At 39.2% G+C, this 24,310-nt stretch overlaps 1 pseudogene; it reads right to left on the minus strand.

The window, feature by feature from the left end:
• Positions 1–429: 429 nt before the first annotated feature.
• LOC115416435 (aminopeptidase N-like) overlaps positions 430–24,310 on the minus strand; it is a 42,516-nt pseudogene continuing 18,635 nt past the window's right edge.

Genomic DNA, 24,310 nt, shown 5'->3' on the forward strand with positions numbered 1-24,310 from the left:
AATAACTGATCCACTCAGACATCATAGGTGACGGTCATACACCCTGTAGAAGCCAATGATGTAATAACAACCCAGAACCGAATAAAAGTTCTGAACCAATAAGAGCTTTTGGCCACTAACGTTATAACTTATTGCGTTATTGGCTCAGTTATTACATTTGCAAAGAATTTCTTTTTTACCAGGAAAATAACATAATAATCAGCCAATAAGTTCTAACGTTATTGACCAAAAGTTATCATGTTATCGGTTCAGGAGGTTTATTATGTTGTTGGCCTATTACATTTTAAAATTGGCAAATTTATTACATTATTGGCTGTTATTATGTTATCGGCTGTTATCGAGCATGAGGACGTTTTTAAATTGTCAGACTGCTGTTATTTACATTGGTTGGTTGTCCCCCCCCCCCCCCCCCCCCATCAAATCCCACCCTGCAGGTGGTGTCATCAGTCCAGTGGTGACACTAGTGGAGTTCATCCTATTGCACTTGTTCATTTTGAATTTACACTTTGGACTTTTCAAAAACTTCTTGTTAAATTGACTTTTTTTTGTGTTTCTTTTCGTCTTATACAAGTTTTTAGTTGGACAGAAAAAAATCTACTGTCTGGGTTTGACCTTTCAAGGTCAGTCAAGGTCAAAGGTCATGGCACCAAATGAAAGCCCATATGTGACTTCCTATTTATTACCAATAATAATTATATCAATACCGTCAACTGTTTTAAAGTTACTACACTCTGAAATGTGTCCCATTACAAACCAATGGAGATTTGGAAAATTCAGAAATCAAAATTTCCCAATTCTTTGATCAAACTCTATAGACCTGACCCCAAAGATCTTCTACAACAAATATCAATATATCAGTTTAACAGAAGAACATTCTTGAATAATTGTTTACAGATGAACAGCTGATCCCAGTAGACCATCAGACCTTCAGCTGTTGGACTAAAAAAACAAAGCTTTTTGTGTTACATACATTTATACCACTACATTTCTTTGAGATTACGTACTACCCGTATGTTCAAAATAACAGTTTCATCATCCGTATAGTTTCCACTCAGTTCCTCTGTCCTGCCTCTGATTGGTGTACAGTTCGGTGGTTATCGTCAGGGTCGGAGCCAATCACAGACCAAAACTCTTCTTTTCAGGTCATTAAACACTAATGAGAGCCAACATCTGGTCCTGTCGTTTCTGCACAGTGTTCTTTTAAAGGTTCTGCTCAGCTGTGTTTCAGTAGGATCATAGTTCTGTCAGGATGGCGTCTCTGGTCCGTTGTCCTCATCAGCTCTGATTCGTAAAGTGGACGTTGGGTTTATGAAGCGTTGTCCACCGCCGTCTCAAACCACTCCAGGATCTTCTCCCTGTTCTCTTTGACCCATCGGATGTTGACCCGGGTCTGCTCGATGGCCTGGTCCACCGCCCTGGAGGCTGAACCCAGGTCATATTTTGCAGCAAAAGCCTCCAGCTGTAAAAAATAAATGAATAAAAAAACAGACCAGAGGACACGTTAATGTCAGGTAGACACCAAGGTTAGAATAGTTTTGGATTTTTCATTATAGTTTAGTTTTATTTAGTTTTGACTTTTTTTTTTCTCTAATTCAGTTAGTTTTAATTAGTTTTTAGAGCAGGTTTGCTAGTTTTTATTGGCATTTGTTTTTTTCTAAATGCTTAGTTTTAGTTTAGTTTGAGTTTTTTTTATATCTTTTATCTTCTTTGCCGTTATATTCAAATAAATCCAGGATAATGCATAACGCATTTCTTACCTTGGGCTCTAAATGGACGACTTCTCATAAATGTTGCTATGCAGCTAGTTTTTCTAGCAACAGCATAAACGAGTCGTACCATCAGGTTCACCTCAAATCCCATACAACGTGGTCCAAACATAAGATCTACACTAACGTCCCACATGCTTTAGTGTAAATGAACCGTAGAACGTATCGTACCAGACGTACGACTCCAGACCTGTCAAACTCATCTGAGCTCAGTTCCACGTTCACCTCGAGTTTATCAGGAAAATATTACAGTGAAAAGGTCAAATTACATCATGAATATGTCAACATGTAAAAAGTATCCTTTAAAAAATATGAATAACATGAACAACTGGAAATCTGTTGAGAAAAATCTGTGTAATTTTACCAAATTCATCCTCAGTTTATCATTTATACATGTTCATTCTAACGCACAGATACTGTGGATCTACAAACACACAACATTTAAGAACAGACTGAATATTGGTCCAATTACACTGGTTTATACAAAGACATTAATGCTGCATTCCAGTCCAGCTGTAACTGCTGTTCTTCCATCCTTCTACTGGTGTAAATGCTCTGGAATGTTCAGTCCAACCTGGGACTTCCACCTGAACTCGTACTAGATCCATGTTCTCCCAGTTCTGAGTTCTGACGTCACGTACCAATGGCGCCCCCCCATGGATGTGGTGTTTATGCGATTTTTTATTAAAACAAGGTATCGATCTGATATTATTTATCTGCAAATGTTCTGTAGAATCACCAGCTGCTCTAGTGTTAGCTAGTTTTCAGTCCAATGAGTGACAGAATAAATTCAAACCAAATCTGAATCCAAATCTACAAAGAACATCAAAGGTAGAACAGCTTCTCTTCTCTTATGCACCGTTCTTCTTCCTCTGTTTCCCTCAAATAATCAAAGAACAAACACCTGTGGGATAGAAATGACTATAAATGAACAGAACGTACGCTCCACCATGCTGGTTTTTTTACATCTAACGCCCACAATTCCTTGCGCTCAGGCAGTTTGGTGTGACTTGCCTGGAACGTTACAAAGTCGTGAGTCGTGGTTTGAAATCGTGACTTACGGGCTCAAAAAACGGCCCTGAACGCAGCATAAGAGTGTTCATATTTGTTCAGGTTATTCGCATTTTTGTGAAAGGTTCGTTTGTAAATGTAAACCGTTTGTAGTGTGGTCCTGAAAAATCTCTGTTTGGAGGGTCAAACAGCCCCCCCCCCCCCAACCCCTCCCCCTCCAACTCATCGAGAATCAGGACACCCCTACCCCTTCAAGTGAATGCGCAAAATGGAAGGGGAGGGCTAAGGGGAGGGGCCAACTGTGGTGAACTGGGATTGGGCCTTTGTCTGACTGTGTTGACGCTTAGCAGGAAGTCCATTTCCGCAACGGTTACGTATTTCCGGCACATGTGAGAAAGGTCAGTGGATGGTAAAGTAAGATTTTCATTGTTCAGGGAAACCTGTGTCTTTATTTTACACATGACAATAGAACGGTTTGAATCTTCAAAAACAGCCTGATTCCAGATCGGATCCGTCTAACATTGGAGGACAGCAGGGACAGGGAGGTGTTTTTCCTACTCGTGTCTTGGCATGGAACCATATGAAAATTTCAAATTGTGGTTACTGTGACCAAAATTATCCCGGTTATCATTATTATTGCAGTATTGTTGAAATGTGCCCGGAATGTTCAAAAAGTACTAATACACATCCTGAAATAATTTAACCATATTGCATTTGAAAATAAATAAATAATAATAATAAAATAAAATAATAGGCACAATGTACTTTTTGTTGCAGAAACATTCAAATATTAACATGTAAACATCAAACATACAAATGTGCATTAAAGATGGAACCTTACGGACACTGTCTGACCATTTTCCAGGTCACTTTTTGAGGTTAAAGTGCAGTAATCAAACACAGGTATCTTGATAATTAGAATTTAAACGGTAATACTAACCATTGGGAATTTTATCGCGGTTTATCGTTAAACCAGTTATCGTTACATCCCTACTTCTATCAAAAGTGATCCTAAAAAATGGCATCAAAACCTACATGGTCCTCTTACTCACAAAATGGAGGGGTAGTGCTAAGGGGGAGGGGCCAGCTGGGGTGAACCGGGATTGGGCTAAAGTCTCATCAAGACGGTAAATGATCTGAGCTCTTATGGATCAAACTATTCCTCTGTATATTTTCTGTCCTGAAGGCCGTTGTTTCTTTGAAAAGGCCAAAGTGACTCAGAACTGAATGACGGGGTTGACTTAAAGGTTCGACTGGTTCATTTTTTTAGGGCTGTTCCTGTTTGTCGTACTGGGTTTGACACCCAAAGACATTTCCACTGGACAAAAACAGATACATTACCTCCTCCAGTTCGAACTGTGTGGAAAACCTGCTGGTGACTCCCTCGATGAGCGACGCTCCGTCCCTGAGAGCAGACAAAGTGGACAACATGTTCAGAGTCAGCGGTCAGTAGAATGACCGTCACATGTTCCTGCGAGCTCCTCAAATAGAAAACACACACTTATTACTGTAACCCAGGTCCCCTTACCAATTTTCAAATTATTTATTATATAATTTCCAAAATACAGCAAGATCCAGCTTTAAAGAACTAAAAATCCCCAATAAAATAATTAGGAAAATCCTCAACAACAATTCCAATCCCATCCTGTCTTATAGAAACTCTATTTTATACACATAAATCTATAATAATTTTGCAAACTCAATATTTCAAGTTTCCTTTAAACCCAAAAGCCAAAGAAATTCATTTAAAAATTCTGAATGGAGTCGATCCCTCCAACGATCTGATAAAACAACAATCTGGTTTTGAAACAAACACCTGTGTTTTGTGTGATGGAACTGAAACCACAGGTCATTAATTTTTCCATTGTTTGTACGTGGAAGTGTTTGGACTGGACATTTACGACTGGATTCACGTTTGCCTTCCTGAAGAACTGTCTGTAATGGTCATTACTTATGGACATGTACTGGACAATGTCAGACAGCTGTTTACTAAATGACATCATCACTCTGGGTCAGTTTCACAAACACAAATGTAAACATCTGAAGATGAAACCCACATTTTCCAGTTTCCATCATGAGTTTCTGCTCTGTATGAAAACTCTCCATCACATGCAGAGTAAACCTGCACTGACACTTCTATCAATTATTGAAGAATAGAATTTATGCAACCAGCCCTAGCCCCCACCTCATTTTATCTGTTCATTATTTTTAGTTTTTCTTTCTTTTTTTTCTTCAAAAGTTGCAGTCTTCATGGTTGTTGACATCTATATATGTACTCCTATTTGCACCCGTGCCTTTGTATTTTCTTTAATACGGATGACAAGTTGTTTGAATATTTGTATATTGTCAATAAAATAAAATAAAGTAGTGGCAACAGGAAGAGGAAGTAAGAGAGAGAAGACGGCAGAATGAGCTGTGGAGTGGACTACAAACATGGAGTCAGACAGCAGGTAAATACTCACCTGTTTAAACACTGATCTGCACCGCATTTATATTATTGAACAGTTCAATGTTTAGATGTGTTTTCTGCTCCAGTTCTACAGGTCTACTGAGGACGAGTGAAAGGGAAAAGAAAGGAGAAGTGAACCAAACTCCTGAACTGGTCAGTTGTATTGCTTAGCTGTTAGCTTGTTGCTATTGTCCTTTGCATTTCACAGTGCACTGCTCTGATTGCCGCTGCTATATGTTGCCTAACGTGTATATATGTGTGTTAAATGCATGTACTTGGTGTATTTAACTGCGCCGCGCACACTAATTAGCGGTCGCTAGTTAGCGCTTAGTGTTAGTGCTTGGCGTTAGTGCTAGCTTCGTAGCTGCTACTATTGGCATGCTAAACCGGAAGTGCTATCAGCTAAACCGGAAGTACTATCCGCTAAACCGGAAGTACTATCCGCTAAACCGGAAGTACTATCCGTAATTGTTAAAATCAATTAATTAATTAATTAATTAATTAATTGGGACAGTGCATATTAATGAACATCTACAACAATAGCAGCTGTAAATATGCCAGATTGTAACAGCAGTGCTAATTTCCATCTGTAGTCCCTCGGCAGGTGACAGGAAGGACAGTTGACAAAAAGGCCAAACATAAAAACACACAGAACAACACAGTGATGACAATCTACTGATGGTCACAGGTTTGGTTTGTCTTCATCCAATGTTTAAGTTAGGATTTGAAGGAGGCGTGTGACTGTGAGTCTCTTATGTTGAGCGGTAAACTGTTCCAATACTCAGTTCCAGTGACTGAAAGTGTAGTTTGTCTAAAAGTAGTGCGCCTGTGTGGCCCCTCACAGTGTCCAGGAGCTGTGGCCCTGCTGACCATCCACTTAAGGCTTACTACAGACAAAAGTGACCATGCATTGGAAATATTAACTAAGTTTTGTATATTTAAAGGGAAATTATGCACTTTTGGTTTCTTTGGATAATGAATTTGATGTCAACTGGATACAGCTGTAGATTTGTGATTTATTTGTGGTTTATTTGAATGTGTTTGGTTTGATTAACCTTCTCAAAGAGTGAATGTAATTAAAGTCGGCCTTGTGTTATCCAGGCCAGGCTTTTTCCCAAGATTGGAAACCCCGATGGCGAGCTAGGAGAAAGAAGAACTTGGATCTGCTGAACTGAACTGATCTGATCTACCATCATAGTAGGCACACACACACACACACACACACACACACACACACTGCCCAGCCCAATTCCCTTATTTAAGTTTGGACTCTTAACTACAACGGATTATTTTTTCTGGATTTTTGGACTTCTGACTTTTTTTTTTTTTTTTTTCGTTTATTGAATTGGAACTGATGGTAAACCTGTGTGAAAGTTATTTCGTATGGAAGAACAGAAAAAAGATCCATCAGATTGAAACTCTTTACGGTGCACCCAAATTAAGAACTTATGAATAGCTGTTTTTCTAAACAAAAGGACATAATAATATAACTGGTTGATCAAACCTTTGTTTTGTGTATGTTGTAAATCTTGTTTTTTTTGTCAATACACGGTTACCACTTTTACTTGCAGCTCATGTCTCCTGGTTTCATTGCATTCTGTGCATCAGTTTAATCATTCCCCTGCTCTAGCCGATCCTGGAAATCTTTTGAATTCTCTGAACATTCATTGCTAACTAGACTATAGCAAAGCCACCTGCTAATGCTAATCGTCAAATCTTAATTATATAGCACTTGCTACATTATGAATACTCTGACTTTGTTTCCTGCCAACAGAAAAAAACAGAGACTTTATGAAGGAGAACTAATGATAAGTCTGGACTAAATGACAGGACCTTTGTCCATGGATGACAGGTTTTTATGAGGCGCTGTTAATTAGGCTTTATTCTTTTATGACTCTGCTTGTTTATTCGAGTTAGCGGACAGTCTAATGTGTGGAAAGACCTCTGTAAACAGTGGACAGGTTAGAGCAGTCATCTGAAAAGACTGACAGGACCAGAGTGGACAGTCTGAGGGCCTGGTTTACTAAGAGCTCAAAAAACACATATCATTTGCTTACTTGCACTAAAAAATGCAGTTGCTATTGATTTGCGTGTATTGATCAAATCAGATCACCTCCACTAATGACAACAGGTCAAAGTCTTGGAGACCGCCCTATTGAAATGGGGACTTTGCGTGTGCTACTGGTTGTCGTCACGGAGACAGTCCGCTGTATAAACTGCTCTAGGATCCGCCAGCACTGATAAGAACAGTGACTGCAATGATCCAGACGTTAAATGAACCGTAGGAGGAGTTTAGTCAGAGAAGGTACTGATGACTGTGACTGGACCCAGATCAGCCCCTAGAACAGGGCTGTCACACTCCACATACAGACTAATATGATCTAAACTGGGCCGGACCAGTCAGATGATATAAATAATAGAATAAGAACCCATTTAACCAACACCATTTCAAGAAAAGAGATGATAGTTTCTATGGTCGCCAACACTTTACTCTAACTTTTTGAACTCTGAATGCATATTAGCATAAAAACCCTGCTAGGTGCCGCTAAGAAAGCAAAAAAAAAAACACTTGCAGAGTTGAGAGTTGAGTAAAATTAAAAATCAACCTCAACAAATACTACAGCAGGGATGTCAAACTCCTATTAGTTCAGTTCCACATTCGGCCTAATATGATCTGAACTGGGCCGGACCAGTAGAATAATATAAATAATAGGATAAGAACTTATGAATACTGTCGACTCTAAAATTCTGTAATAAAAATGTTTACATCTACGAACTGTACTTGAACATCACATGAACGAATATAAACACTCTGAAAATTCTTATGAAAAATAAGTGCAATTTTAACAATACTACACCTTAATTTATCATTCATACATGTGCATCACAACTTACAGATCACAGTGGATCTACAAATACACAAAACATTAAAAAACAGGCAAAATATTGTTAAAATTCCAAATTTCAGACATTTTTGGAAAAGGCCAGTCTGTAAATGTCACCATTTTTGTGTAATTTTACTTTTTACACTAAATCAAGGAATATCTGCAGTAAAATAATATAAATAATAGAATAAGAACTTATAAATAATGTCAACTCCAAATTTTTCTCTATGTTTTTGAGTCAAAAAAGTAAAAGTCTATAATAAAAATGTTCACATCTATGTACTGTGCTCGAACATAACATGGACAAATATGAACATGAAAATTCTTATGAAAAATCAGTGCAATTTTAACAATATTACGCCTTAATTTATCATTTCTACATATGCATCACAACTTACAGATAACAGTGGATCTACAAATGCACAAAACATTTAAAAACAGGCAGAATATTGTTAGAATTCCACATTTCAGACATTTTTGTAAAAGGCCAGTCTGTAAATGTAACCATTTTTGTGTAATTTTACTTTTTTTTTTTACACTAAAACAAAGAGGAATATTTGCAGTTTTCATTATTTCTAGGTTATTATGATAGTATTTTACTGGTCTGATCCACTTTAGATTGAATTCACCTAAAATGATTTGAACACCACTGATTGTTATTATCTTCAGTGTAATGTTTGCATTTTACAAATTCATCCTACAGGGCCGGATCAGACCCTTTGACCCTTTGGTTTTGGCCCCCGGACTGCATGTTTGACACCTGTGCCCTAGAACATCTAGAAGTTCTCCAGTGGCATTGTGGGTAGAACATACATCTGTATTATTGTTTCTTGGGTCGTTCTGTAAGTGTTACTGTGATCAGATCAGATTGGTTCTGTGCGTTGCCTTTGGTTGGGCCTAAGCTCCGCCTCCTCAGCTGTTCCAGTTCAAACCTGCCTTTCAGACTAGATCAGTATAGATGAAAAATCAGCCACCGCAACCAGTTTCAGGTTTGGTTCATCACATTCAGCGCTAAATAAATATTTGCATCTACTCCTCCCAATAATTTTGTGTGTTCTGTCAGAAACGCCCATATTTCATATTCATAAAGGCAAACATGCTAAATGAGTTGGACGAGTTATTTTGACCATTTGAGAGATGCGACCGCCAGTGCATCCTGTTAGTAGATAAACTTTAACATGTTTTTGTGTGAACACACGTTTTTACACATGAACACCTTTAGTAAATGAGGCCCTTAGACTACTGTGCTGAGAGACAATGCAAAAAATCTAAGCAAATTTAAACAAAAATTCAACACATTAAGTATTTGTGTATTAGCTAACATTTGTAACTTTGGGATGCTAAGGGTTTAATGTTAAAATTCTACCAAATTCTAATTGTGGGTCACCATGTTGACGCCTCATATTTAACACATATTTGGCTTCTTTGGAGAAAAAAATCTAATTCATACTAACATTAGCTAAAGTAGCTACATTATGCTAACAGGGCAGATTAAATTAAGCACTGATGAACTTTGGTAAATTTGACAGCCATAAAACCTTTAACTGTGTTTATCCTTAATCACGTGAGTTATATAAAATCCTTTTTTTATATCAGACAGTAAACTGCTACTGTTAAGTTAAGATGCCATTGCCATATTGGCTTTTTGGAGCTGAAGTGACTATATTTGGACAAAAGCTCTAAATAGAAGGATGAGGGGTCAGAAGTTAGCTAATGTTAAACAGTAGCTTACTGACTCAGGAAAATATGAAGGAAAACTGTTGTGGCTCAGGAAGTACAACGGGTCCTCCACTAACCAGAGGGTTGGGGGTTTGAATCCTGCTCTGTCCAAGTCATGTGCCGTTGTGTCCTTGGGCAAGACACTTCACTCACCTAGCCTCCAGTGCCACTCCCACTGGTGTTTGAATCAAGGTTCTAATAGTTTTGGATTTTTCATTCTAGTTTAGTTTTATTTAGTTTTGACTTTTTTTTCTCTAATTCAGTTCGTTTTAATTCATTTTTACAGCAGGTTTGATAGTTTTTATTAGTTTTCATTATTTTCTAAATGCTTAGTTGTAGTTCAGTTGTAGTTCAGTTGTAGTTCAGTTGTAGTTCAGTTGTAGTTCAGTTGTAGTTCAGTGGTCTCTTTTCTCTTCTTCTCTGTGCTCCTATTCAAATCAATCCCAGACAGGACTCTGCTGCTTTAGTCTCCATGTTTCCAGGTAGAGTGGGGACCAGAAGACGACTGGAAACCACAAGTGAACACAAGTGACGGAGCAAAAAGTGTCGGATGGTGACAGCACAGAAAATTACTTGAGGGAAATAAATCGATTTTATATCAATCCAACATTGACAAAGACGAAAATGAAGGGAATTTTATCCATAATTTTTAGGTTTGTTAGTTTTGTAAACACACAGCACAGTTTCAGTTAGTTATCATTTTTTTCTTTTAATTATAGTTTTTATTAATTTCAATTAACGAAAATGTTTTTATAATTCTAGTTTTTGTCTTTTCGTTACTTTTCGTTAATGATAATAACCTTGGTTTGTAGGTGGAGGGACTGAATATTGGATTAAATGTAAAGCGCTTTTAGTGCATAGAAAAGGAAAGCGCTTATAAATCCAGCCCTTATTATTATAAATGGTAAACCAAAAAAATCCAGCACTGTGCAACAAAGTCATTTTATAGTCTTGTTAGTGGAACCCATAAACCTATGTGTCCAATTAGGTGCCTACAGCTCTCTCTGGTATGGAGTCCCCCAAGGCTCCATTTTGGGCCCAATTATTTTAATTTAACATCTGTTACCGTTGTGTCCATCATGAGTCCATCCCATCGTTTCCTTCCATTGTTTGGCAGATGTTCTGTAAATCTGTCCATCCTACAGCCTGATCCAGGCCTGTTCTATGACATCATAGATGACATTATTGTACGTTGGCTTTGTGTTGGTGCTGAGGTCCTCATCCCTTGGGCTTGACCTCTGTTTGAGACCTGGCTCAAGTTGACTTTGAGGGAACTAGCTCAGTGTGACCTAATGTGACCTCAAATTGTCCTACTTGTACCTTTCTAACCTTTGCACACATGCCCCCCCCCGTCACAAATTTGTTTTTGGAGGGCAGGAACAGATAGTCAATGATCACTTTCCCACAGCTTTATCTAATCTACATGTCCTCCACATATAGGTTCATCATGTTACTTGTAGAATTAAGTATTGAGGTCCAGATTGAGGATGGATTGAGGTCTATGAGTGTGTGTGTGTGTGTGTGTGTGGGGGGGGGGTTATATGCCCCCCCAGTTGCAAATTTGTTTTGCAGCAGGTAGTCAAAAATAAGGAGAGTGGGGTAAGGTTATTATTGAAAACTAACGAAATGACGAAAACTAGAATAGAAAAAACATTTTCATTAACTGAAATAAATAAAAATCTCTGTTCTTTTTGTTTGTTTGTGAAGCGTCTTTGAGTGTCCAAAAAAGCGCTATATAAGTGTGATGTATTATTATTATTTTTATTATTTTTATTAATTAAAAGAAAAAACGATAACTAACTGAAACTGTATTGTGTGCTCACAAGACTAACTAAAACATTTAAAAATTATGGATAAAATTCCCTTAGTTTTCGTCAATGTTGAATTGATATGAAATCGATTTCTTTTTAATTTATTTTGCTCGAGCAATTTTAGCTAGTGGCACAAATGTCGTACTTGACGGTCCGTCACTTGTGTTCACTTGTGGTTTCCAGTCGTCTTCTGGTCCCCACTCTACCTGGAAACATGGAGACTAAAGCAGCAGAGTCCTGTCTGGGATTGATTTGAATAGGAGCACAGAGAAGAAGAGAAAAGAGACCACTGAACTACAACTGAACTACAACTGAACTACAACTGAACTACAACTGAACTACAACTAAACTACAACTGAACTACAACTGAACTACAACTAAACTAAAACTAAAGTACAACTAAACATTTAGAAAAGAACGAAAACTAATAAAAACTAGCAAACCTGCTCTAAAAACTAATTAAAACTAACTGAATTAGAGGGAAAAAAAAGTGAAAACCAAGTAAAACTAAATGATAATGAAAAATCCAAAACTATTATAACCTTGGTGTGGGGCTCACTTTCACTTTGTCACAGATTTATCTACAGAGCTACGTATATAACCCACCACGTCCTTCACACACAGGTCAGTTGCATTACTTGTAGAATTACATACCCCTCCACCCCCCCCCCCCACACACACACACAAACACACACACACACATTATTTTTTTCATAGGGGGGTACCAGTAGGCCTTGGTTCAAAAAAGGTTGTCTTAATAACCTGTGAACAGACTAACTTTGCAGCTGTTTCTTCTGGTGTAACCCTGCTCTGCTGCTGTGGATTTCACATTCAACTGTTGTATTTGGGTGGAGAACACGTGTTCTGAGGTCCACCACCAGTACGTCTAATTTACTTGTAAATCTGTTGGAATGAAAATAACTCCAGTAGAAATACTGCCTCTACCTCACACTAAAAGCCTGTGTTACGTTTTTCCTCTTCTATAACTATTAGGCCTGTAACGGTACACGTACCGAACCGTTTCGGTACACACCTGTTCGGTTCGGTACACAGCTGTACCGAAACGGCACAGTATGTTGACAAAAAGACAAAGGAACGAAAGACGTTGTTTGATGCGGAACTTTAAATCTGCGCAAGTTTCACACGGACATATTAAAGGACGCACATAAAAAAAACAACAAATATGATGTGAACCTGGAAGGAAGAGACTGAAGACACTCTGTCATCATTACAGTCCAGTTTGGATCAGTTCAGGTTCAGGTGAAAGACGACAACGAGGAAAGAGACGTTAATAAAACGGACGTTGTTTACCGCCTCTGAACTACAGTAGTTCTAAAACACTGACACTAGCTCTGTCTGTGTTTCTGTCACGCACGCTGTATAACAGAGGAATAGAAGTCAGAGTTGAACGTTGAAAGTTTATAAAAATAAAGTTTCACTTTCGTTTCATGCCAGCGTTAGTTACGTTAGTTATGGACCGGACCGGACCAACCCCCCCGGCTCCGACCCAAAAATAAAACAAAAAAAAAACAACAAACAAACCATCCCCCAGACAAATCGCACCTTGGACGCGCGTACGCACGCACGCACGCACACAAGTACACAAAGTGTCCTTAACAGTTTGCTATCTGTACTAAAATAAATCATTTGGTTCAGTTTGTTGTCAGTGTTTCTCTTCAGTTTGTTCAAACAGAATACCAGTTTACCCTCCTGTTAATGTTGCACTTCATGCAGAATTTTTTTGTTTATTTTTCTGCAGAATGTGAACTGACAGAACTGATTAGATTTTTCTTGTTTGTTCAAAACTCCGTCAGGGAAAAGTGCAATACTAATGTTCAAAATACATTTAGTAATATTAATAATTTATTTTATTTTCTAATTGATTTATAGCAGCAGAATTATATTATTCCTGTTTTTCTATATTCTATTGTGTCCAAAAATTGGGGGAAAAATGTTTTTAAAAAATTCATAAATGTATTAAAGACATTTTGGGGGGTTTTCTTTCTTCCCGTACCGAACCGAAAAAAAACGAACCGTGGCTTTGAAAACCGAAAACGTACCAAACCGAAAATTTTGTGTACCATTACAGGCCTAATAACTATATTTACAAACTTCACCAGAAAACTGTAATTCCTTCTAGACGTAGAGAAAACACTGTAACATGTGAGTAAACGGACACAGTGACCTACAGCTGACTGACGTAGTCCCAGTGAGCTCTGATGAAGTTCCACGCCAGCGCCTGCCCGGCCTCATTCTGGGCGATGTAGTTGATAGTGGAAGCCACATCCATCAGTCGTATCTTCTCAGGGTCCAAAGTGTACTCCAGGTATCTGCAAGATAAGACAACTTATGACTGATCCTTCAGCTGCGTGTTTGGGACACACCTTATCACAGGTGTGTCTGTTATTATTATGGACGCCGCTGCGGTTCTATTCCAGGTGTGTTTGTGGGCTTCACCTGTTGAGCAGCCAGATGGTCTTGGTGCAGGACAGAGCTGCACGGAGCTGTTCTTTCTCTGAGCTGATGTTGGAGCTCTGAAACTTGGCCCAAGCAAATTCCCACTCTGTTTTTCCTCCAACGGCCAAAGCCTGGCAGTAGATGACGGAGCGCAGATTGGGGTGGATTCTACAGCGGACACAAACACAGTTACACTGCAAACGCCTCACTCAGGTTCTGGTTTCTTGGTGAAACTTTATAACTTCTGACCCTAAATTTTCACACCTTTCAGTGACACTATATTATAACAAGTGTTCAGAGAACGCAAACCTCCACCAAGCACCCTGAACGCTGTGCATGTGTGGATCCACTCTTTCTGTTTAAATCCAACAGTTTCCAGGTTGTTCCATACACAGAAACAGTTGAATCTGGTCCCAGTCATGTGTCTGTCCAATTAGATTCAATTCACATCAATATTAGTTGAGTTCTAATTTTAAATGTGTGGGAAATGGGATTTTCAGTGTTCAGTGTAAATGTCCACAGAGTCCACATTCCACAGTGGATGTGGACAATTTAGTTCCAGATACAAGAGATTGTTCTAAGCTACAGGTGGATCCAACTGGAGGAGAATCAGAGTCGTTTGGAATTTTTGATGAATTTTGGAAAATGTCTCAGTGATGACAGATGGAAAACTGTAGATGTTGTGACCTTGCTGTGACCTTGAGCTTTGGCCTACTGGGACCAAAATGGACTGGGCTGGTCCCAGGGCCTAGGCCTATCTGTGGGGAAGATCTGGGAAAGATGGGTGGAAGAGTTTTACACTGAAGATGAGAACAAACAAACAAGCACGCAAACAAACACACACAAAAAGCAAAGTGATCACAATACCTCCTGGCGAAGGTAACTAGCGTGTTGACCCACAGGGAACCACGGGTTCTAGATTATGTCACATGACACCATGGCAACGTGGCCCTATTGTTTATCTGTTGTTTATCATCATCACCACTCACTTATCCTCAACCGCCTCCATGTGTCTCCCCCCTACTCCTCCCTACTCCCCCCTTCTCCCCCTCTCCCCCAGTCCCTATCGCTCTCTCTTTTTCCCCTTCTCTACTCTCTCTCTTTAACCCCAACTGGTCAAGGCAGACGGCCATCCTCCAGGAGTCTGGGTCTGCTCGAGGTTTCTGCCTGTTAAAGGGAAGTTTTTCCTCGCCACTGTCACCAGTCACAAGTGTTTGCTCCTGGAGGATTCTGTTGGGTTTCTGTAAATTGACTTAGAGTCTGGTTTTGACCAACTCTATATATAAAATGTCAAGAGATAACTTTCTTGTGATCTGGCGCTATATAAATAAAATTTGATTGATTGAGTGATTTAATTGGTTTTCCCCTGTAAGTCGCTTTGGAAAAAAGCGTCTGCCAAATGCGTAAACATAAACATAAACATCTGTTGTCATGATGTTGCGGTCTGAAAACGTCACTCCACCTACTGTTCACACTAAGAAGGTCATGTGACACCTTAGAAACGCTACCCCATAGTTCTATGTGTAGGCAACGGGATTTTGGCCATAGCAACATAATTGTAAGGCTATTATATTCCAAAATTACTAATATCTCCCAAAATACTAGTCCTATCAACTTGCTATTTTCACTAGTCTGTTCCTGGACCATAAATCCATAAATACGACAAACTGCAGCAGTCAGCTGTGTACAGAGTTAGTGTGATGCCTGAGACACACACACACACACACACACACATACACACACAGAGTCCACTGCCCTTTTATAACATAGGTGTTTAGTTTACCCAGTTTTATCCGCTCTACATTTGGAAACTTCAGATGTGCAACTGGTGTCCAGTTTTGATCTTTCACAGGTGACAGATAACATAATACAGTAATATCTTAAGTCACAGCAAAAAACCTGTGGTCTGATGTGGCAAATGAGGGAAGCTGGAAGATGCCATTTTCCCAAAGACAACATGAGGGACATCTCACAGTTTGACTGCTGTCTGTGACTTCACAACCAAAAACAGTTTAGCATGAAATGATGTGCTGGTCCATGCAGGACTAGTTTACCAGTTCCACTGCACATGTGCATGTGTCTGTGCTGAATGTTTTCTGTACATGGTACCTGCCTAATAACCTAAACCAAACCAAACTGTGTACAGTTATTGGCCAGTCCCAACGCATGAAAAGAATGAAAGACATGTAAACACATGCATGTGTGCTGATGTAATGTGTTTATATAATGGATACCCATTTAACCAACACCATTTCAAGAACAGGGATGATAGTTTCCATGGTCACCCCCACTTTTACCTAACTTTTTGAACTCTGAATGCACATTAGCATTAAACCCTGCTAGGTGCCGCTAAGAAGAAAAAAAAAAAAAACACTTGCAGAGTAGAGGCCATTAACAATCAACCTCAACAAATACTACAGCAGGGGTATCAAACTCATGTTAGTTCAGTTCCATATTCAGCCTAATATGATCTAAAGTGGGCTGGACCAGTAAAATAATATAAATAATAGGATAAGAACTTATGAATAATGTCGACTCCAAAGTTTTCTCTGTTTTTGAGTGACAAAAGTAAGATTCTGTAATGAAAATGTTTACATCTAAGAACTGTACTTGAACATAACATGAACTAATATAAACACCCTGAAAATTGTTAAGAAAAATAAGTGCAATTTTTACAATATTGCACCATAGTTTATCATTTCTGCATGTGCATCACAACTTACAGATCACAGTGGATCGACAAATAAACAAAACATTTAATAACAGGCAGAATATTATTAAAACTCCACAAACTTCTATTAAAACATTTAAGGTTGTTCATGTTTGTTCAGGTTATTTACTTTTTTTTGTAAAAGGCTAGTCTGTAAATGTAAACATTTTTCTATAATTTAAGTGTTTGAGGGTTTTTTTACAGTAAAACAAAGAGAAAAATTTGCAGTTTTCATTATTTATTATGATAGTATTTTACTGGTGTGACCCACTTTAGATTGAATTGACCTAAAATCATTGTAACATCTTTGACTGTTAATATCTTCAGTGTAATTTTTGCATTCCACACATTCATCCCATGGGCCAGATTGGACCCTTCGTCAGGTCGGTTTTGGCCCCTGGGCTGCATGTTTGACACCTGTGTACTATGGGATTAAAAGGATTAGAGTCAAAACTAACAACCCAATTGTGCAACTTCAAAGAGAATTCAAATAGAAAAGGAGAAAAAATGTATGAGCACAATTATGTGCTTCACATGTTAAAAACATTATTTTGAAATCTCAAATTGAGTATATTGAAGTTGAGTATATAGTAGAGGTCATACTCAGTGGTGGTGGTGATATTGGGCGTGGGGGTCGTAGGGGTAGCGGTGGTAGTGGTTGTGGTGGTGGTATTGGTGAAGATGGGGATGCTGGTGGTGGTATTGGTGAAGATGCGGGTGGTGGTGGCAGCGGTGGTAGAGGTGGTATTGGTGATGAAGGTGGTGGTGGTATTGGCATTGGTACTGTTGTTGTTGTTGTTGTTGTTGTTGTTGTTGTCATCGATGGTGCTTTTCATCCAGAGTGCAAACTTGTCTTCAACCATCTCCAAACACTCTGGGAGGTCGTTGGAGCAGGCCACCTGTATGGCATTGATCTGGTTGTACCTGAAGAAAAAAGAGAACTTTCAGTGTCTGTAGTAAATGCATTGGTGTTCACTAATGGTACAAAGGTCTTTCACCATAAGAGTTATGGTGAAAGACCACGACTTTCACCATTTTCATTTACAGCTGAGTATTCTTTTCGTGGTCCACATGTATTTACTATCTCCACTACCCCTTTTCCATCAAGGCAGATTTAAGACAGGTTCAGAACTGGTGGTTTCCCTTCAATTCAGTTTTGGTTTTTGACAATCTAATGCCGCATTTCCACTACATGGAACCGGCTCGACTCGACTCTGGTACCAGGTCCTATTCCTGGAGACCGTTTCCATTACAGGATACTACTGACTTTACAGCACCTGGTCGTCATAGCGATGCGGCGCGTTACTTCCGTGTCGTCTGCCCAGAGTTGCTGATAAACTTGTTTGTTGCGAGTTGTCTCGTCAAACTCATGCTGAATCTCCTCCGACCATGGTGTAGTTTTGGGCTGTCATCATGTAGATTAACCTACCGCTATATTTACTGTCCACTTCCGCATCTGTTTTTTGTGAAATGGCAGGTCACAGAGAAAACTCTCCAACCAATCAGTGGTCTGCAGTGTTTACACGTTACCTTTTAGTATCTGGTCACCAGTCCTGGAACCTCAGCAGAGGTGATACCAAAAAACTAGTACCAGGTACCAGATTCCAGGCCCTTTTTCGTAATGGAAACGCAAAAAGGACGAGTCGAGTTGAGTCGAGCCGGTACCAGGTAGTGGAAACATGGCATAAGAACCAAACCTCAGCCAGGAACCCACTTTTCCAGAGGGGTACCAGCACTTTACTGGGCTAGAACCAAAACCTGTTTACATCATGGGAGTAAGACTATCATGACCAACACGACCAACAAGAACGGTGACCACCATTTAAAATTAAGGAAATAACACAGAGCAACGTTTGATCCGAAAGACAAATACAGGGCTTCAGTATGACTGTGTTATTGTAGAAGTAGTGACCTGCTGACATAAACTGGATTGGTCCGTTTGTGGTAGTTCCTGGTGCAGTACCATTAGCACTGAGGGCCCAGTCGATTTAACTGTTAACTAGCATATGTATGTGGGTTATCACTGTAGCCCAGGGATGTCCAACCCCAGTCCCAAACAAACATTAATGTTAGAGGACATTTAGTCTATATAATGTCTATTATTGTGGACAGAGGCAGTAAATCCAGGTGTAGATTACTGCACAAAGGGAGTCATGGATTTTCCTTGGTCAGGATCTGTCCAGTCAGTCCAGCTGTGATTCACAAGGAGGACAATTAATACTGAACAAACAAGAACTGAAACTATGAATTATGAAAGAGCTGCAGCATCTGAAACTGACCACAATGAACATTTGACAGATAAACAGAGCCACAGTGCTGCAGTTTCAGATTCACAGTTTGTCATGTCTTGCTGCAGCATGCTGATGCTAATGCTTATGTGGTTTTTCATACCATTGTCATTAGCCTGTCTACCAGCATTTATAGAGCTACAGCACACTGGGCCATAGTAATGTGGTCTGTGGTAGGAAAGCAAGTCCATACGTTCAACTAATTTCAACCAAAGACCAGTATCAGACTGGAACTAGCTATTTGTGTTGTTGGGCAAAGAGTATATCGTCACCTCCTAGATACCACCATCGTCTCTTTTCTGCTTGATCCTGACAATGTAGAAGAGAGTGAGTTTGTCAATTGATTTATTAAAACCAGCTGACTGTAATGAATTACTTGTCAAACTCAGTTTCTACAGTTTCTGTCCACAAACAAATGTATAAGCTGATGAAGTAAGGCTCACCCACTGGGACCTTTGGACCACATAATGGATTTATAAACAGTCATCGATTCATGAGAATGAACTGAGGGGAATTCCTCAGAAGTGTTTCCTTACTGTAAAGAGTGTTCCTTTGGGACTCTTGAATTGTCTGTGTCATTCTTGAAGAAGTTGTAAAGCTCTTTCACCTGTTCCCGTAGGTACGCCTGCAGGAAAAGACAGCTTCAAAGCTGGGATTGAGGAACAGCTGCAGCAAAATAACATCCTTATTGCATGTACTGTGATGAGACTTTGAACTTTTACACTGGCAATCACTTTTATGGGTGCACCTTCCCAGTCCACTGCAGATCAGTTTACTGTCGCAGATAACATAATAAAATAAGTAAAGTTGAACTTCCTGACAACATCAGTTAACTGATGCATACCTGCATGGGTCCATACACCTCGGAGCGGTCAAACATGAGGACAAAGTATCTCAGATTCCTAACAGCTGATTCCCATGGAAGGAACTCTTTCTCATTACTAAGGAACTGGGTGAAATTCAGAGCCAAAGTCACATCAACCATCTTCGCCCTGTGGAAACAGCACAGATTAGATCTGGAAAGTTCACGGCCAGAGATGGTGACAACTGTCCCACAATGACTTTTTTCATATAAAGGCACACATGGTGATGACAGAACTGGAAAAAAGTAAGAGAAGTCTGAAGCACAGGTCACCTGGCCAAGTTGAATGTATCATCAATGAGCTGCCCTCGGTTTATCACTGGAATCATCTGGAAAATAACAGAAAAATTAACACAAGCGTTAGATTTCAGCTGACAAAGATGCTAAATATCTAATATATTTTGGTCTCAGAAAACACCCACATCCTTGTAGTTAAACAACAGAAATGGAACTAAACTAATCAAAGACATTCAAATTCAGATGATCCAAGCAAACAACCAAAATTACAATAAAATAAAATAAAAATAAATAAGACCTATTAAATGAAAGTAAATATAAGAAAAGAAAGCATGAACAGAATATCATACATACTGTCCGCCCAAATAATACCAATAACAAATCCACACAACATCAGTTGTTTGTTTGTTTTGTTTTTTTTTCTCTCTCTTCTGCCCAGTTTTACTCAGTTCTGGTTGTAGTTATTATTACCATTGTCATTATCTCCATGGTTGTTACTGTTGGTATTGCTGACATTTTCTTGTGACGGTCTTCGCCACCTTCTTCTTTCTTGCCCCCCCCCCCCCCATGTCAGGTCCGGCATAGAAATGTGGTTCAACAAAACTCAGAATAAAGTCAGTAGAATATCAAGGGGAGCCTCATATACTATGAAGTTTTCCTTTGGCAAAGCAAATCCGTTCAGCACCATAAGGAGACAGACTACCATTCTGCTGTTAGGATGATGGACAAGACAAGCTAAATAAAGAAATAAAGAAATAAAGCAGATTATCTTTGGGTTTGTTGTTTTGATTGAACAGCCATTGCAGTGAAGCAGTAATTAGCCTAGCTTTGTAATCGACATTTCGCATTTAATCTTGTGTTTTTAATATTTATGTAGTCTTTTCATTAGTTATTTATTCATCTGAGGGTGGTGCAAAGAGATACGATTAAATATTAAAGCTCATATCTTAACCCTTATGCCCTCCTCAAATTTATTACCCTCTGGTAGGGCTGCACGATTTTGGCAAAAAAAAAAAATCCAGATTTTTCCCTCTAAAAACTCGATTTTCGATTTCTATTTCGATTTTTGGGTATAACTAGAAAAGACAACAGAAGTCAGCATGTCGTTTTCATGAGCAGCCCACAATGCAGCCCACTGCTCTGACCTCAAAGCTGTGATGGGATCACGTGATGAACCCACAGTTTTGTTTTGTTTTTTCTCTTCATTAAATCTTTAAAATGAAGTAGAGTATACAAACAATGTATACAACAAGAAAATAACATAAGTTTGTCAGGGGAATACACTATAATAAAATGTCCAAATCAGAGCAAATACTTATGTTTTTTATAGCCTTTTTGTTTCCACATTTATCTAACAGCTTTAAATAAAGTTCAACATCTTACAAAATATAAATAATATTTGGTTTTGTGTTAAAGAACTTACATTTGTGAATGAAAAATTAGGCAAGTAAGAGGACTAAATTAATTATTAAAAAAAAAAAAAGTTTTTTTTTTTTTTCCCCCCTTTTCTGGGTATCTGGTCCACAGCAGTGACACCAGTGTCAGTCAGTGACAGGCATCAGTCGTGTGTGCGTGGACCAGGTTAATATAAGTGATCCACATGTGGTTCTATTTAAACTGGGGGATCCGTGCGTGGAACAGACCGACCCAGGACACACTGGAGGGATTCTGTCCTGGAGCTGGTGCATGTGTGTGGGCACAGGGCTGTGTGGGCTCCTCTGCTGAGGATGATGACCCTGAGACCCGGACCCGGTTCAGAAGAAGACAGTACGGTACGGATCCGGGACAACGGAAGATGAGTGATCCCCATCTCGCTATATTTCAATTGCGGGATCCGTGCGTGAAGCCACGGCTTATATTGCTATAAGTACTGCGGGCTCATGAACAGATTTAACGTCCGTGGTCATTACACGGACTTCTGTGACAGACCGCTGTCACAGGAAGAGCCTACGGAGGCGCGCGGCCCGGAGGCAGAAGAAAGATGAAATCGATTTTACGATTTCCCTTTTTTAAAAATCGTCCTAATTAAAAAATCCGATTTCGATTTAAAATCGATTAATCGTGCAGCCCTACCCTCTGGTTACATTCGAGACAAAAATGTACACGTACAAAAGATTGTAAAAGGGCGGATACTAAAAGACCAGTCATGATTATTTGTGAGCATCTCAGAGGCAGTGTTTTCACATCTAATCTGTTGGCAAAAGCATGTCATTATCTTAAGTTCCTGTAATTATATACATGTGTGATATGTTGTCTATAGTGTAATTTCAGGGTTAGGGTTAGCTCCAAGATGCTCATGGATGATCACAACTTTTAGTATGTGCTGTACAAAAGACATGTAAAAGTATAAGACACTGAATTTTTAAAAAAATTTAACCAAACAGAAAAGTTCTTGCCAAAATTCATGCTACAAGCTGTCACACAGCCAAAATGATCACCAAATGGAAAAAAGTAAAAAAAAAAAAAAAAAGTAAAAATGCTGAGGAATGTCATAAGGGTGAAGTATTTAAGGTGCTGACAGTTCCTCCTGAAGGCAACACTCAAAGGTAGGATGAAGACAAATGCTGCATTTCCACTACATCACAGGTGTCAAACTCCGGTCCTCGAGGGCCGGTTTCCTGCATGTTTTAGATGTTTCCTCTTCCAGCACACCTGACGGTCGTTATCAGGCTTCTGCAGAGTTGGATGATAGGCTTATCATTTGAATCAGGTGTGTTGGAAGAGGGAAACATCTAAAACATGCAGGATACCGGCCCTTGAGGATCTGAGTTTGACACCCCTGCACTACATGGAACCGGCTCGACTCCACTCTGGTACCAGGTCCTATTCCAGACCGTTTCCATTCCAGGATCCTACCGACTTTCCAGTACCTGGTTGTCATAGTGATGCGGCGCGTTATTTCCGTGTCGTCTGTTCAGAGGGTCGCTGATAAACTCGCTCATTGCGTGATGTCTCGTCTGAATTTTTACGCCGGCCACCAAAGACTGAATCTCTTCGACAAACCATGGTGTAGTTTTGGGCTGTTATCATGTGGATTAATGTACCGACAGATTTACTGTCCACTTCCACATCTGTTTTTGTAAAACGGCGGGTCGCAGAGAAAACTGTCTGACCAATCAGTGGTCTGCAGTGTTTACACGTCACAGTTTAGTATCGCTTGGAACCTCAGCAGAGGTGATACCAAAAAACTAGTACCAGGTACCAGATTCCAGGTCCTTTTTCGTAATGGAAACGCAAAAAGGCCGAGTCAAGTCGAGTCCAGCCAGTACCATGTAGATCAGGGCTGTCAAACTCATGTTAGTTCAGTTCCACATTCAGCTAAATTAGATCTGCAGTGGACCGAACCAGTAAAATAATAACAGAATAATATAGAAATAATGTCAACTCAAAACTTTTCTCTAGGTTTTAGAGCAAAAAAAGTAAATTTACATTATGAAAAGGTTTACATCTACAAACTATCCTTTCAAAAGATGTGAATAACATGAACAAACTGAAAAAATATGTGTAATTTTAACAATATTCTGCCTCAGTTTTTCATTTCCACATGTACATTATAACTGACAGATCACAGTGGATCTACAAACACACAAAACTTTTAATAACAGACAGAATATTGTTCAAATTCTACTTACTTCTCTTATGACATTTCAGGTTGTTCATATTTGTTCAGGTTATTCACATTTTTTGCAAAATTATACTTTGTTTTAGTGTAAATACATGAAAATATTTACATTTACAAAGAGAAACATTTGGAGTTGTCATTCTATGTTATTCTGATAGTATTTGACTGGTCCTGCCCACTTGAGAGTGAATTGGTCTAAATGTGGAACCTGAACTAAAGGATTGTTCATATCTTAGTGTAATTTTTGCATTTAACAAATTCATCCCAAGGCCTGGACTGGACCCTTTGACGGGCTGGATTTGGCCCCCAGGCCGCATGTTTGACACCTGTGACGTAGTGGAAATGCGGCAAAAGCTAGCATAGAGATAGAAGTCAAACACAATCCATCTTATAAACGACAATAATCTTAAACTGACAGTAGAGGTTAGGAAAAATGCTTTGGTATGACGCGTGGTTGCCTGACCAAAGCTAATGGCAGTCAGTCAAATACCTG

This window comes from Sphaeramia orbicularis, unplaced genomic scaffold, assembly GCF_902148855.1.
Source record: "Sphaeramia orbicularis unplaced genomic scaffold, fSphaOr1.1, whole genome shotgun sequence".
NCBI classification, from domain to species: domain Eukaryota; kingdom Metazoa; phylum Chordata; class Actinopteri; order Kurtiformes; family Apogonidae; genus Sphaeramia; species Sphaeramia orbicularis.